This window comes from Sciurus vulgaris, assembly GCF_902686455.1.
Source record: "Sciurus vulgaris genome assembly, chromosome: 8".
NCBI lineage: Eukaryota > Metazoa > Chordata > Mammalia > Rodentia > Sciuridae > Sciurus > Sciurus vulgaris.
The window spans coordinates 112,632,169-112,649,273 of NC_136468.1; positions in this window are offsets into that span (position 1 = coordinate 112,632,169).

Below are 17,105 nucleotides of genomic sequence, written 5' to 3' on the forward strand. Positions count from 1 at the left end.
TCTGTGAGAGTCCCCAGTGCCACTGGAGTTGAGGTTAGCTCTCTCATGTGTTCCCCTTAGCATGGTCCATGCTACTTTTATCTGCAGTCTCTTCATCTGAATTCGTCCTCCCCAAGTACAGCGGGACTAGGAAATATGTAAAAGCAGACGTAAGTTGGGTCAACAAGTATCCTTGCAATGGTGACAATGACAACTATTTTATTCACTTATTGTTTTAAATAATAAGACATTAGAAGAATTTGTAGCTGTTTTTATTTTGTAATTATTTTTTCATCTCTTACTCAAAGAATACATTTTGTGTTTAATCTTATAACAATGTATGCAGATCTTTTCTTTTAATTAATCTATAAATGCTAAAAAAATAATAGTATCACTCCATGAAATAAGTATAAAATGTAATAAAATTGTAATACAGTACAAAAATCATTGCACTGACATTTTACTGTTCAAACAGTATGGAAAACAAGTTACCAATATACTCTAAAAGGTGTTCATCTTGTAAAACTGTATACTGAATAATATACACTTTTATTTGTAGTTCTAGACTTGCACAAAGTCCCTTTCTTTGAGAAGCAAAAAATAATCTACATTAAAATCAGAGCTGCTAAAGGCAAATGTTAACCCATGCCCTATAAACAGGAGACTAAGCTTTGGAAAAACAAAAAACTGATAAAGGAGAACTTGAGAATTTTTTAATCATAAACCAGAGATTTTGAATGTTGGCTAAAGTGTTCCCCTCTGATTCCACACATAATCAAATACAACTTCTCTTTGGAGAAAAACTGTCAAACGTTTTGCTGCTGATTTTCCACAGAATGATTTTAACCATGTACAACTTTTTAAAAAAAATCTCAAAAACACAGGGAAAACATTAATGAGAAATAGTCTATGTAAATAACATAGTTGATTATCAGACAGCAGACAAAAGAATTTTAACTGAAAATGTTAAAATCATAAATTTGTAAAACTCTAATTTCAAATGTTCCTTTAAATGTTTGACACAGGATTTATGATGAAACTAATTGATTGACAGTAAACAAAGGAAATGCAACAAGATAACTGAAATATGAAATAGAATGGAAGAAATAAAACCAAAAGAGAAAATCAAACTTGTATCTAAGTAAGAGTATCAGAGAGGGAGTAAAGAGAGAATGTGAATGAGGGGTTAAAATATTCCAAAACTTTGTGCTAAAATTTTGAAATTAATTACTAAAAGAACAGAAATGGAATAAGTAAGTTTTAAGTTGGCTAAGAGAAAAAAGACATAGGAGACAAATAAAACAATTCATTTGAAAAACGCTAAAAAGGATTATGAAAACATACAACATGTAGAAAAATGTGTATATACATACATGTGTATAAATACATACATGTATACATACATGTACATGCATGTATTTATATGTATGTTTATATAAATGGATAACTTTGAAACTAAAATTGGATTTCCATACAAAAGTTAATAAAATTCTTAGTCCTGTAATATTTTTAAGAACAGATATAATTGAAATATGAACATATGCATCACCAAATATTACATACTGATCATCAATAAAAATGAGTGAGCATGACTGTATACTCACTGTCATGAGAAATGTCACAATCATAATGCTGAGTGAAATAAATCAGACACAAATATGTAGACATTTTGCAATTCCATTAATGTAAATTTCAATTGCAAGTCAAACTCAATGAAAGCATTAGAAGTCACAGCAGAAGTTAACACTGGTGTACATGTAGCAATTAAAATGGGGAAAGAGAAAACTCCTGGAGTTTTGGTTGGGTTCCGTTGTTTTGAATGTGGGTGTTGGTGACACAGATGTGTTGAGTTTGTAAAAACTTCTCAAGTTTTAGATTTGCCTGTATAGGCATTATGCTTCAATAATACATTTTAAAAGCACACAAATGTTTTATATTACAATATGAAGACCTCAAGGCATTGTTGTAGGTTAAATGCACCAAGAATATATAAAAATTTAAAAATACATATAATTATATAATGGTATACAACTAACAAAAAAATATACCTACAAATCTGTAACCAACTTGAGTGCTCTAACACATCCCTCTAACTTATTGATGTTTCAAGGCGATTAAACCATAGTTCGAATAGAGACAATATAGAAAACAAAATTAACAAGGCTTAGTTTATTAAAATATATAGCTAATCCCTTTCAATATGGGCTATTTACAAAATTTAACTGTGCTGGGCAAGATGAGAAGTGGAACAAAGTTAAGGATATGATATTAATGAGTCCATTAATATATTTAAATTAGATACTTATTAAATAATGGATAAATGAAAAAATCTCCACATCAAAGGCATAAAAAGCACACTTTCAAGTAATGCATAAGTGAAAAGGGGACTCACAATAAAAATGTAAAACTACATTCTAACTAAAAAGTAATGAAAGAATATGCTAAGAATGTTGAAATTCAGCTAAGCTTACAGGAAATAGGTCATTAAACATGTTAGAAAGAACAAAAGTCTGTAAATTGAGCATGAATTATAAAAATCATTAAAAATAAAATAAATCTTAAAATGCCTGATGATGGGAGATAATAAAGGGTCTTAAAGAAATAGAAAACCAGTCAAAAGGGAAATCAAGAGGCTGGGTGCAGTGGCGCACACCCGTAACCCCATGACTCTGGAGGCTGAAGCAGGAGGATTGTAAGTTCAAGCACAGCATGAGCAACTTAGTGAGTCCTTAAGTAACTTCGAGATGCTGTCTCACAGATAAAAAATAAAAAGGGCCAGGGATGTGGTGTAGCTCAGTGGTAAAGCACCTCTGAGTTTAATCCCTAGGACTCTTCCTCCACCCGCAAATAAAGGAAATCAAGAGAATAAAATCTGGATCAAAACAAAAATTTATAAAATATACAAACCTCTACCAGACTGATAGTTAGGACAAGGATCAGAAAGAGGAGAATGGGGGAACAAATGAAAAACAATAGAAAAGAGGACAAAAATAAATATTACAAAGAATGACAAACGGGAAGTAGCATGTGTTCATCAGACATTAATATTTTAATAAAATACATGCCAAGGCATTTGACAACTTTGACAGCATTAGACATTTTCTAGAAAAAAGATAATATGCTGTAACTCCCATAACCATTAAATAGGGTGGATCAGAAGTGACAAATCCAACCATGCAGGATACACTGAGAGAAGTATTTTAAAGTTAAGTTCCACCAACTTATAAGGAACAAATTATTCCAAAATTATACCATCTTTTCCAATGAATAGAAAAATGGCAACTCAGGACAAATTTTGTTAACAAGATGGTGGGAAAGGAAATCCCCTGCTTGTGTCCTCCTACTATATGAATAATAATTTTTTTTAGCTATTCAAGGGGAAAAAAATGTCCTTATCTAGGAGTTTTGGGATTCAGGTAGGATGTTATTAAATTCCAGCTCAAACTTAAGTGACAGGCTCATCAACTTGGCTTCAGGCACAGAAATGGCCCTGTCTTCCTGTGGGTTCGGCCAAGCCCTTTTCAGTCTTGGATGTGCCACAAGAATCATCAGCTAAGGGATCACAGAAGAGTCAAGCTCACTTTTGCCTTGGGTGACAGGGCTGCAGAACTTGGAATCAGCTGTGGATTCTAAAGCACCACTGAGAGTCAGCTACAGAATCTCTGTTGCTTGTTTGAGAAGTTTTGCTGCTCTGGGTCCCTGGGGTATATTTGCCAACCTCAGTGCCACACCAAACCATGAAGTGACCCTGAGAATCAGTTCTTGGTTGTACTGGCAACATACCTGCCCACACAGAGCCCGGGAGGAGAGGTTCTGGCTCGAATTCCTGGGACACATTAAACAGATTCAGTTCTACAGCAGATACTGAAATGGTCTTGGGACTTGGTACAAGACTTTCTCAGCTGTGGTTACAGGTCCATTGACTGTGGACCTCATTGCATCTCTAGCAACAGGCACAGGATCAAACTCCAATTCCAAACTATGATTTAGCAGGGCAATCTTATGAATCTAGGACCTCTTGAGAATAAAAAACCTTTACCTGCTCAAACTTGTGCAGACTGTAAAATTTGTTTGCTCCTTCAAATACAAAGACAATAACAGAAGACTATTTAGATAATGAAGAATTAATCAAACATAACAACACATATTCATAAATGTGTATACCATATTAATAGACTGAAGGATAAAAGTCACACTACAATTGAATAGGTATAGAAAAATAATTTAACAATGTTCAACAACCTTTTATGATTAAAACCTCTCAATAAATTAGGAATAAAAAGATTGTATCTCAACATAATTAAGGGCATGTGTGACAAGTCCACCCTGACATCATACTCAATGGCAAACACTGGAAAGCTCTGCCTCTAACATCAGCAGGAAGACGAGGGTGTCTATAGTTGTCAAACTTATTCAATATAATCCTGAAAGATACAGTGTTAGCAATTAGGCATGTTAAAATGTAAATAGCATCCAAATTGGAAAGGAAGAAGTAAAATTGTTTCTGTTGTCAATGACATAATCTTTCACATAGAAAACCCCAAAGACCTCACAAAAAGTCTGTCAGACTCAGTAAAATTTCAGGACAAATTAACATACAAAAATCATTCAGGAGGTTGAGGCAGGAGAATGACAAGTTCAAAGTCAGCCTCAGCAACTTAGTGAAGCCCTAATCAACTTAGTGAGATCCTGTCTCAAAATAAATAAATAAATACATACATAGATAAATGAATAAATAAATAGGTCTAGGGATGTGAGTCAGTGGTTATGCACCCCTGGTTCAATCGTTAGTACAAAAAAAAATCAGATTCCTTTACTAATAATGAAATATCTGAAAAAATAAGTCAAGCAAACAATCTCATTTATAATAGGATTGAAAAGAAATACTTGTGAATAAATTTAGCAAAGGATCTAAAAAATTTGTACACTGAAAACTAGAAGATAGTGAAGAAGAAATAAAAGGAATGATATCACATGTACATTAAATTGAATAATATTGTTAAAGTGTTCACAACTAAAGACCTGTAGATTTAATACAATCCCTATCAAAGTGACAATGACATTTTTTATACATACAGAAAAACTGTACTAAAGGGCATATGGGACCACTAAATATATCAAATAGCCAAAGCACTTTTGATAAAAGAGAACAAAGCTGGTGGCATCGCACTGCTTGGCTTCAAACTACATTATAAAGATATGTCAATGAAAACATAGCATGCAGACATAAAAGCAGCGCATAGATTAGTGAAACAGAAGAGAGAGCTCATAATTTAACCAATGCATATATTACACTTTGAAATGGCACTGAAAACACATAATAAGGAAAGTCTCTTCAATAAATACAAAGTGTGCTGAAAACTGTATACCCACACAGAGAAGGAAATTGTCCCCTTGCCTGAAAATACACGAAAATTAATTTGAAATGGATTAAAGACTTATATGTGAGATCAGAAGACATAACACTCCTTAAAAAAAAAAAATGGGGAAAGGCTCCTTGCCCTTAGTATTGGCAATAATATTTTATGCATGATACCAAATGCACAGGCAACAAAAGCAAACATAGACAAATAGAACTAGATCAGTCTACAAGACTCCTCTACAGCAAAGGGTACAGTCAATGAAATGAAAAGGCAGCCTACAAACTGAGAGGAAATCTTTGCAAATCATATATCTGATAAAAGGTTAAATGCAAAATATATAAGGAACTCATAGAACTTAATAGTAGAAAAGCCAATATCCAATTTAAAAAAATGGGAAAGGACCTAAATAAACTAGTGTCCAAAAAGAGACATACAAATGGACAACAGGTATATGAAAAGGTGCTTAACATCACTAATTATTAGGTAAATTCAATTCAAAACAAGATATCAATTCAGTCCCATAAGGATGGCTATTATCAGAGAGAGGAGATAAAGTACGTTGACAAATGTGTGGATGGAAGGGATACTTGGACATTGCTAATGGGAAGGTGGATGGTTACAGGAATTATGGAAAACAGTATGCAATTTCCTCAAAGGGTTCAAAATTGAACAATGATGGAAGAATCTCACTTCTGGGTACATGTGCAAAAGAAATAAACATCATTACCTTGAAGAGATATCTGCACTCCTATATTATTGTAGCATTCATTGTTCACAATATCTAACAAACTAAATGCTCATCATTGAAAGAATGGATAAAGATAATGTAACATATTTATATTATAATACACAATGGAATATTAATTGATCATAAAAAATACTTACCATTTGCAAAAATGTGGATGAATCTGAAGAACATAATGCTAAATAAAACAAGCCATAGATAAAAAAGCAAATGCTGCATAAATTCACTTATATTTGGAACCTAAAATGTTGAGCTTATGTAAGAACAGAGTATAAATATGGTTACTAAGGCTGAGAGGTGGGGGAATGGGGAACCTTGGTCAGAGGATACAAACTTTAAGTCACAAGATGAATAATTTCTGGGTATCTAAACTACAATTTGATTGGTTATGGATGAGCTAATTCATTTGTGGTATTCATTGTACAATGTATATATATATATATATATATCAAATTATTACCTTGTAAACCTTGAATATATGCAATACTGATTTGACAGTTAAATATTTTAAAAAGTATAAATAAAGACCTACTTTAGCAAAAAAGACCTAAAATCCATTCTGTGGGATCAATAAAGGAACACTATCAAAACAGACTAGGAAAATTAGAAAAATGAAAACTATAGATGAGTAACATTTATATTCCTCCATTTTCAAAATACATAGAATATTGGTAATACTAATGTTGATACTGATAATTTATTGGGCACATACTCTTTCAATTGTTCTAAGTGCTTTATATATGAAATATCATTTCACTGTCACAACAAAGGGGATAGATGTTGTGTTAGTCCAGTTTCTGTTTGTATCAACACCATACCACAGACTGGGCAGTAATAAAGAAGACAGTTTGATTTTTGACTTACAGGTTTGATCCAATGTTGTGAGGCTCACTGTGGTGATGATTTGTAAGGAGTCCTGGTACAGCATCAAGCATCACATAATGAGAGACAGGGAATGCATGTATTCTAGTCTCTCTCTCTCTCTTCATGTAAAGACCCTAGCATCCATTGGTGGAGCTCCCCCCTGTCATCCTTATCTAATTCAAATCACCTCTCAAAGCCCCACCTCTCAACACCATACTCAGATTAAGGTTCTATTCTTTTGATATTCCACAATAGACATCGAACTCTAACATGAGGGGACATAGGGGGATAAACCACATTCAGACCACCACAGGAATGGTCTTCATTTTAAAGATAAGAGGTTTAAGAATCATGGCAAGTGCATGACCTTCCCAAAGGTCACAAAGGACAGAACTCAAGCCCAAGAAATCTGACTCTGAATTACACTACACCTTTAGGTATTGCTTACTTTTTTCCCTATATAAAATAGCTTATTGTAATAAATTTGAGGAATAGACAAAAACACACACGATTTGTACCAACAAAGGGACCCATAGCCATGTTTTATCCATAATGATAGATTTTAAAAATGTCCAATTGTTATAAGATGCTGTTTCATACTTGCTGTCTGGTTTTTACATTTTGACAGCTTTGATGCTTTTACTGGAAAGTGATAACTGTCTTATCAATATATTTTTCCAGCATAAGTTCTAAGTAGAGATTAATATAAAAATAGACTGCACTAGAAAGCCGGATTCAATGATTACAATAAGACAACATGCTCACAGATATGCTCATAGATAATCATCAGGTATATTTGTTGTATGAAAGGTGGATTTGTATGATTTTCATTTAAAGCTGCAAAAGTATATGGCTCAATTTTTAATGATACTGTGAATTTTGAATGGCTGTCAGGCTGTTTTCACAGTGAAAAAAAAATAGCAGTAGCATGAAAGATGCCATCTTCTGCAAAATTTCTTTCAAAAGTATTGCAATGTCACAGTCCTTTCTGTTTTCATTTTGAGACTTCATCTAATCATGAATGCTTTTGAATATGTGTTTTTGGATTACCACATTAAACTTCTGCAATCTTACCAAGCAGTGATGAAGAGGTAGGTTGGTCCAAATTAATGAAAAAAATCTGATTTTTAAACATCTTATAGGAAATATATTTTTTTGCTTTCAAACAACATGGTAACTGACAGAGGTAAAACAGAGGTATCTTGATGTCGTTTGTTTTGATGAATACAAAGAACAATTAGATCAGTGTGTCAAATTATAGAAATAGATTTCTGTCACCCATACTTCCATAGAAATAAAGGTTGTTGTTTCTTCTCATCACTGGGGTTACACTTTTGTTTCCTGATATATCTGTAGCACTGGGTTCTGTACTTGACATCAGTGGTGAACAGACAGAACATTCTTTACTTGTTCTCTAGCTTGAAAAACAACAAATCTTGAAAAAGCAGAATGGAGTTATAGCTTTAAATAATGTTCCTAAGATATTCTACTAAAAGTAAAATGTAAAAAAGAACAGTCCTTTTCATGATGGACAATCTCAATCCATGTACTTGTCTGAAGGTCGCATATAGGAGTTGTATTGAATTCTACACACTGAAATTATATCTCATGAATACCCACAAAATGGATTTATGTTGCCTTATGCCCTCTCATCACTGACCACCAGGAAAGATAAGAACACACACTAGTGATTTATGTGTCCCAAATATCCTTGGCAGGGAAATGAATAAATAAATAAATATCAGAAAACTCAGACCATTTTCCTTGAACATGCATGCTCAATAGAGCAGGAAGGGAAAAAGTTACATTTGAAAATCATTCATAGTTATGCATGTGGGAAAAGTCTTAGTACTAAGAACCCTTTTAACTCTATCTTCTATATATCACATGCTAAGTCTTTGAGAGAAAAACGTGTTTAAATACACTAGCCTAATATTTTTAATACTCAGATTGTAGAAAACCTTAATTTTCTCTCGTTCACTCAATTTTGAAAAATACTTTTTAGTACCAACTAAATGTCAGCCACTACTGATGGTGGGATTTCAGGTCTAATTAAAAGCCAAGCATTAAGAAAGTGATTTCTACAGTTTACATCTGGAATGTCCTCCAAAAGCCCATATGTTTGGGCTTAGTCCTCTGCTGGGCACTATTGGAAAGAGATTGAAACTTTAATAAGAGACTAGTAGGTGGTCTTTGGTCACTGGAGATGTGCCCTGGATGGGGACTATAGAACCCTGGTCACTTCCTCTTTCTCTCTTTTTCTGTTTCCAGCATTGAGATGAGGATTTTGTTCTGCCACGTGCTCACTAATAATGACATGCTACTTCACTATAAACCCCAAAAGAACAGACCCAATCAATCATGGACTAAAACCTCCATAACTGCAAAACAAAACAACCTTTTCTCTTCATAATTGATTTATCTCAATTATTTGTTATAGCACTGGAAAATTAAAACAGTAATCACAATAAAGTGTGATAATCATTTTGGCAGAGTAACTTAAGAATACCCAAAGTCAGAACTATGATGTAGGACTTGTAAAAGCTTTGAGAAATTTTTGTGGGAGAAGGGTGAGCAAAATGAAGATAGCACCAAGATTCTCTCTAAGTGCAGGCATGTATGGAGGGCTATTGAGAAGAGGGCACACCAGGAGCAAGTAACCCAAAAAACTAAAAAATGGGAGAGGAATTGTTACTAGGTGGGGCAGGTCTTATCACAGTGATGTCATAGCTGCACTTGGAAATGAGCCTAAGGACAACCATGTTTAAGAAAGGATTAATGCACTTAATGATCTAGAAATCTCACACTGCTGAGATTTGAAAAATTAACTACAGGAGCAGGAAGAGTGCTTATGAGTTGTGGGGCATGGGAGGGGTCAGGTGATCTGCAGCTGCCAGTCAGACTCCTGCCATGGGTGGAAGTTTGATGAAGACCTGGTGTTCCCTATAGAAACAATATGGTCAGTCTTGAATTTCAGGAACTGAGAAAAACTCCTCATGAGTGAAATTAATTTTATCAACAGATGATGGATAGTCTTTTAGTCTGTTTCAAACTTATAACACTAGAAATAGCATTTCCAGTGGATTTTTATTAAAATTATTACATGATAACTGAGAAAAAAAGTTCCCATTGCCTGCTTTTTTAGATGTTTTTGACAAAACACCAGGACTTTATGAGCCATTAGATTATATCAATTTTATAAAGTAGGGTTGCTCTTTCTGTTTCTTCCCATTCCTGGGAGAACTCTTACAGTGCATCTCAAGTTTTACTAGTCAGAGTAACTTTCTAGTAGCTGCTGCATTATTGGTATTTTCTGAGAACATGATAGAAAACAAGAATTTCAGTTTCTTTCCCAGGCTAATAACGTCACGTTAATGACTAGTCCCCCAAATATTTGTGTGCACCTTAATGTTTGCAAATTACTGAGCTACTTTAATCATTTTAAAAAATACAAGTTTCTGAACTCCACTCAATATCAAAATGAAGCAGAGTGGGAGGGAAGGGATTGATAAGCACTGAAGTAAAAAGATGTAAAGTTTTCCAGGTGAGTCTGATGGCTGCTAGGAAGGAGAACCTCTGAGATAGACACATTCTTCCTTTTGACGCAGAAGTAATGGAGATAATTTGTGACTTTTCTAAGTGTATGTGACTATTTTTGTCACAACCAGAAACAGGCACAAGGCAACACATTACCAGGTACATTTCAATTCATTGAAAGTGAATGACAGATTGAAATGAGATGAGATCAGTGTGCAAAATCATATAATAACAGAATTAAAAATAGAAATCTATTCCAGAAGTATTCAGAATGGTATTTTGATATTCCAACAAACTTCAGTTCATACTGAGCCAGAAAGAAAAAGATGTCTTATTTGTGTTAAAAATGCCTTTACAAAAAGAATTTTGTAATTTTTTTAGTTCTTTTATTCAAAATTAAAGCTTTATAGAATATTCTTTTCCAGTCATAAGATTATACATAAAATGGAACTTTGTCATTTTATCATTGTTTTCCAGGCAAGACATACATCTAATAGCAAAAGAATAGATTTTTTTCTTTTGTCTCAAAAGTGTGAGGTTCTAAGGAAGAAACAATTCCCTATTATATTTATGTATTGCCTTAAATTTATCTCTAAACCTTTCCTCATATGGGTGATCTCAATTGATATGATTGTTCCCAGTTTCATTTTAGAAGTGACGTAATTTTTTGATTTATCTTGTTTCATTTCAGAAAAGAATTCTTGGGCAAATATTTTTTGGAATGAGTATTTTGGGGCTCAGCATCTTTCTACATGTAATAATCTTAGACTAAAAAAAGCATGGTCACATACAAATGTCTACAAAGTCTTATTTTTTCTCATTCTAATAGGTGACAATAATTGATAACAGGTGAGCAACCTCTTCCCTACTGTAGAACATTAATAGCAGCAATAATATAATTCGTTTTAGCCATTTCTTTAGTAGATACCTTGCCATGATTGTAAAGGACAGTTCACAAAGAGCGTGTGAAACTAACAAGTAGCAAACCAATGCAGAATGATCCAGTTATCAACATAAAACTAAATTCCAGTTTAACTGACTATTTAAGCCTATTTAAATTAGTCTGGGAAAACTCTTGTTACTAATATATTTTTAATCTAAATTATATCATTGAATATATAAAGCTAAATTTATAATGCTGTAAAGTCAATAAATAACTCATATATTTGTTCACTCTACTCTTCAAAACCATCTCATGCTGATTGATAATTTTTACTGGACAGTTAGAAGGTAAGAAAAATGGTATGAAGAGGACAGATCTTGAAATCTGAAGAAACTCGATGTAAACCTTGTCTTTATTTCTTCTTGATGAATGAAACTTCCTATTACTTGGATTCTTCAAGCTATTTTTCACAAAGGTGCAAAATGGTGACAAAAGCTATGGCTTAACATTATAATGGAACTATAGGAATTACTGTAGGCACATAATCAATGGAAATTTTTTGAATCTTATTGGGAAAAAAAAGAATACTAACAAGCTGAAAACCTGGAGAGAGAGAAAAAAAAAATTGTCATTATAAGATCATAGCCTTACAAGTGAGAAGGAAGAAGAAAAGGAAGAAAGCAATTCTGTGTGTCTGATAAAAAGACAAAAGAGAAAGAAACAGGGACTTTATAAAGCACTTCCAGGAGTAATAAAGACTGCTAGTCTACCCCATCATTTGTCAGAGACTGATTCTCAACCCTATTCTCAAATTTACCTAAAGAATAGAGAGAGAGAGAGAGAGAGAGAGAGAGAGAGAGAGAGAGAGAGAGAGAGAGAGAGAGAGAGAGAGAGAGAATGAGAGATTATACCCTACCTTTAACACTAAAGCACTAGTTTTGAGACAGATAAGGACTAGGACAATGCATGAAAATATTGATATTGAGTGAAAACACTTCACAAGTATAACTCCACATCATGTACAACCACAAGAATGGGAAGTTATGCTCCACATTATGTATAATAAGCCAATCTCAAAAAACCAAAGGACGGATGATCTCACTGATAAGCGGATGATGACACATAATAGGGGGTGGGAGGGGTTAGTGTTAGGGTTAGGGTTTGGTTTAGGGTTAGGGATAAGGAGGGTGGTAAGAATGGAGGAAGGAAGGACTGTATAGAGGGAAAAGAGGGTTGGGAGGGGTGGGGGGGAAGGGAAAAATAACAGAATGAATCAAATAACATTACCCTATGTAAATTTATGATTACACAAATGGTATGCCTTGACTCCATGTACAAACAGAGAAACAACATGTATCCCATTTGTTTACAATTTAAAAAAAAAGATACAAAGCAACTCTCGGTCACAAAAAAAAAAAAATATATATATATGTATATATATATATCAAAATACTGTCATTATATCTAAAAAGAACAAATAAAATTTTTAAAAGTGAAAAAAAAAAAAAAAGAAAAGAAAGAAATAAGAAAGGGAATGACCAGGAGGAGAGTGAAACAGGAAAACAAGAAGGGAACTGTGGACCAGGCATACAGCACTATCAGTCCATTTTGGGCAGTGTGATGCAAAAGACAGGCAGAGAGTGTTCATCACCACAGCTTCTACCTTTGCATACGAACACTAGAGATAAAGAAAGGATGTTGAGAGTTGTAATGAAAAAGAAAGATGGAATAAAGGACTCAGGGATCAGAATATATCAGACTTCTTAATAGCAACCTTGGAAGAAGGTCAGCAGAGCAATGCTCTTTCCAATACAGGCAGAAAAAAAATGATTTACAATTTAAATATCCAGTCAAACCCAGACACAGGGGAGTATAACATCAGGACATTTCTAAATATGCACAATCTCTCAAAATTTCATCTCTTGCTACATTTTCTAGAAAGTGACTAGAGATGTCTTCCCCTAAAGAGATATAATATACCACGAAGGAGTTCAATAAATGCCATTCTCAAATATGCCACTTTGTTATGCTGTTTCTTCAAACAAATGCCACTTGAGGAACACAAATGCGTGGACAGACTTTGCACAAAGATTCTTTATCGGTCCTAATGGATAGATCTACCAAAAAATTGAACATTTAGGAATCCCTCCTGGAAATCTTCTCAACCAGGTCAACACTACACCTAGGCAGGATTTATCATAGGATGTCATCTATTCTTCTGAGGCAAGATTCATCTTTTCACCAAAACATTTCTTTGTTCTATATTACTTATAGCCCCTCTTCCTTTTACCTTATAAAGAGGGTATATAAATTTCCAGATCTTTCCTGCATTGTTCATTATTCACTTTTTGTTCCTGTGATGTCCCATGCAAGTAATGACTTTGTATTCTTTTTTTGCTAATCTGTCTGCTGTCACTTTGCTTCGTAGACTCAGTTATCAAAAGCTCAGAGGGTAGAAGAAGATTTCCCTTCCATACAACAGCAAAGAGGAAGATATGCTACCTGAATATGGGACATTCATCATAAGAAATAAAAAAGGAAATGGGAATAGGAAAGGCAGTAAAATGAATTGAACGTAACCCTCCTTTGCTCATACATGAATACATAACTAGTATAACTCCACATCATGTACAACCACAAGAATGGGAAGTTGTACCTCACATATGTATATATATCAAAATACTGTCATGTATATCTAAAAAGAAAAAAATACAATTTTAAAAAGTGAAAAACAAAAAAAGAAATAAGAAAGGGAATGACCAGGAGGATTATGAAACAGGAAAACAAGAAGGACCAGGCATACAGCACTATCAGTCCATTTGGGGCAGTGTGATGCAAGAGACGGGCAAAGAGTGTTGATCACCACAGCTTCTACCTTTACATCTTTTTAACTTGATGAAACCACTTGAGACTATGTGCCACCCAAATAATGGCATCAGCCAAGAAAGAAAATCTGGTATACAAGAAATAAACTATTCTATCTAGGATGGCAGCCAAGAAAATTCAAAAGCAAATAGCTGGAATGCAGATGTAGACCACATGCAGGAGAATAAAAGTTTCCAGAAGGAAGACCTGCAGAAGGAATTTGGAATTCACAGTTTACTAAATTTTTTGACTTAAAAAAAAAAAAAAAACACTTAGCATATAATAGAAAATATAACAGGATTTAATAATACATATCAAGAAAACTAGGCAAATAAAAACACAAGCACACAAGAAATTCTAAACTTTATAAAAAATGAATAAAATGGTAAATGATCATATTAACACAGTGATTGTTTTTTAAACAACATAACCTCTGCATGTTGTTTTAACACCAAATTTTAACAGGATTATATAAATCAGGAGAATGAAAGACATGAAAAAAACTTTCAAAACAAGAGACCTAAATCCTTTTTTTGTTATAACAGGAAGTCGACTGATATTTAAATAATAAATCCAATGGCAGCAATTTACTCATCGTCTTTAGAATTATGAAGACTAAACAATTAAAAGAGGACCAAGAGCACTTGCTCTTGGAGAGGAAGACGGTCGAGGGGAGTGGTGAAGCAGAGAGTCATTTGGTTTTAATCCTTTTAGTTTTACTACTTAACTTTTTAAGCTATTTTGCATGCATTACTTTGATAAAATAGAATTTAATGAAAATATTCATGATGCAGATTTTAAGCCTCTTTGACATTATCAGGCTTACTTTTTGGATAGCATTCATCTGCTTTACTCTGTCCCCTTGTGTTTACATACTGACTCCTCAGCAGCACTAAGGCAGTTATATGGACATGGTATAACTGCTGCCCAGCAAGCCATACCCCACCATATAGATTCAGAAGGAAATGCATAGAGGACAAGGCATGACTGAAAAAGTTCATAGATAAAAGAAAATTCTGTGTTTTTTTTCTTTATACAGGAGGCTGCCTAGCAACCATTATCCTGCAGAAGGAGGAGAAACTAGACCACACATTTCCATTTCTGTACCTATGATGAGATTCAGCCTAACGAAAATAAAAACTTACATCCCTGATTAGTTTGAAACCATTTTACTACTCTTAAATCTGACTTTCTTATGAATCAGTTATAGGAAAAAATAAAAAATGCATTTAAGGAGAAACAAGTGCATTAAATTGCCTGCAGTGTGTAAACATTATTTTTCTTTCTAAGTGGTTTAATAGTGTTAAAATAATATGTGCAAACCCGACGCCAGACAATAAGCCAATGATGTAAAGCATATGTGGTTGGCAGTTGAAGTTGAGTGAGTTCCATTATGTTTCACTGCATTATGTTTCATTGCATTATCCTTTCCACTTGAGTAAATGTTCTGTACTCAATTTGGACTTAGTCATGCTGTAGTTTGCCTCTCAGAAAATTTGCATTTCTGTGATCAAAATGAAAGATGTGTTTGAAATTTATTGGAAAAGTGGGTGCAGAAAAGGCTTTAAGTGCTTCTGAGATCATTTCTCTTTTATGATGATTTGTAAAGAGCTTTAGAGACAAGGTACAAAGCTTCTAGGAGTGTCAGGAGTAAACCTCAGTCCTCCTGGGTGCAAGATTCCTTCTCAATTAACACACACTCCATTAACTCTTTAGAAAGAATGAGTCAGGACTGCTTTTCTTTGGTATGAAAATGAAAGGATAAAGAAGATCAAGTATCTTTTATTCTCTCTCTGTCTTTCTGTGTGTCTCTCTCTCTGAAGCATCTGATAACTAATAAAAAAAATCATTAACAATTAAGTGTCTTAAACATTAGTTTTTAATTTATAAAGTCAGTTACAGTTTATGTATCCAGTCAATCCAACTCCACACCCTCCTCCACAGCGGTACTAAACCAGATCAGAATGAGTTCAAGGAAAATACATGAAACACTTTTTGACTTTCTTGTCCTAAGTCTTTGGCTAGATCTTTTTCTGAAGCTCCCTGCCTTCTTCCTTCAGAGTTGAACAATAATGTTCTTGAGTTCTAGAAAATAGATGCCCCAGTTCTTTTCAATTCATAAGAACTCCAACCAAGTCACTCTGTCTACAAAAAATGTCCTGATTTGGGCAGAGGTTAACTCCGATTTTGAATTTAAAAACATTCTGCCTCCTAGCATCACCATCAAAGTTCATTTTCTAAACCTATTGTGAAAATGATATAAGACTAATATAATACCAGGCACCAGGTGGAAACTAAACAGCCTTTATTAATGATAACATGAGTTCCGAAAGTTCCCATTCTTCCTCTTGAACCTTAAGGGCAATTGTGATGCCAGTACTTTTGATCTATTAGCTAAGAATTATTATTGCAAATAAGTATTAGTCCTAGGAAAATGTAAGGATGCAATCCTTTGTCAGAAAAAGAATGTACAAGCAACTTGGGTTCCATGTTACTGGTTCAGAGCTCTATGGAAGCCATCCCCCTGGGAGGGAGGAAAACGAATACCAGCTGGAATATTTAAGACTTGTCCTAGCTTTTCATTTCCAATAAAGGGATACAATTACTTTCCCTTTGGCAGAAACGACATCTTGTTAGCTAGTTATTGCTGGAGGTTTTGTCCTCCTGAGACTCCTTCTTGCTATTGTGCAGCAAGCGGCAGGCTCCATATTAAACCGTTACCCTCAACCTGTGAGGAGTAAAGGCACTTCCCCAGCAGCCCAACCTCATCCCCCAAACTCTGTTCACCTCAGTGGGGATCCACAATAGTAAATCAGTCTATGCTCAGGACTGCCAGGGTGAACAATAAATCACAATAATTCTCCTACCG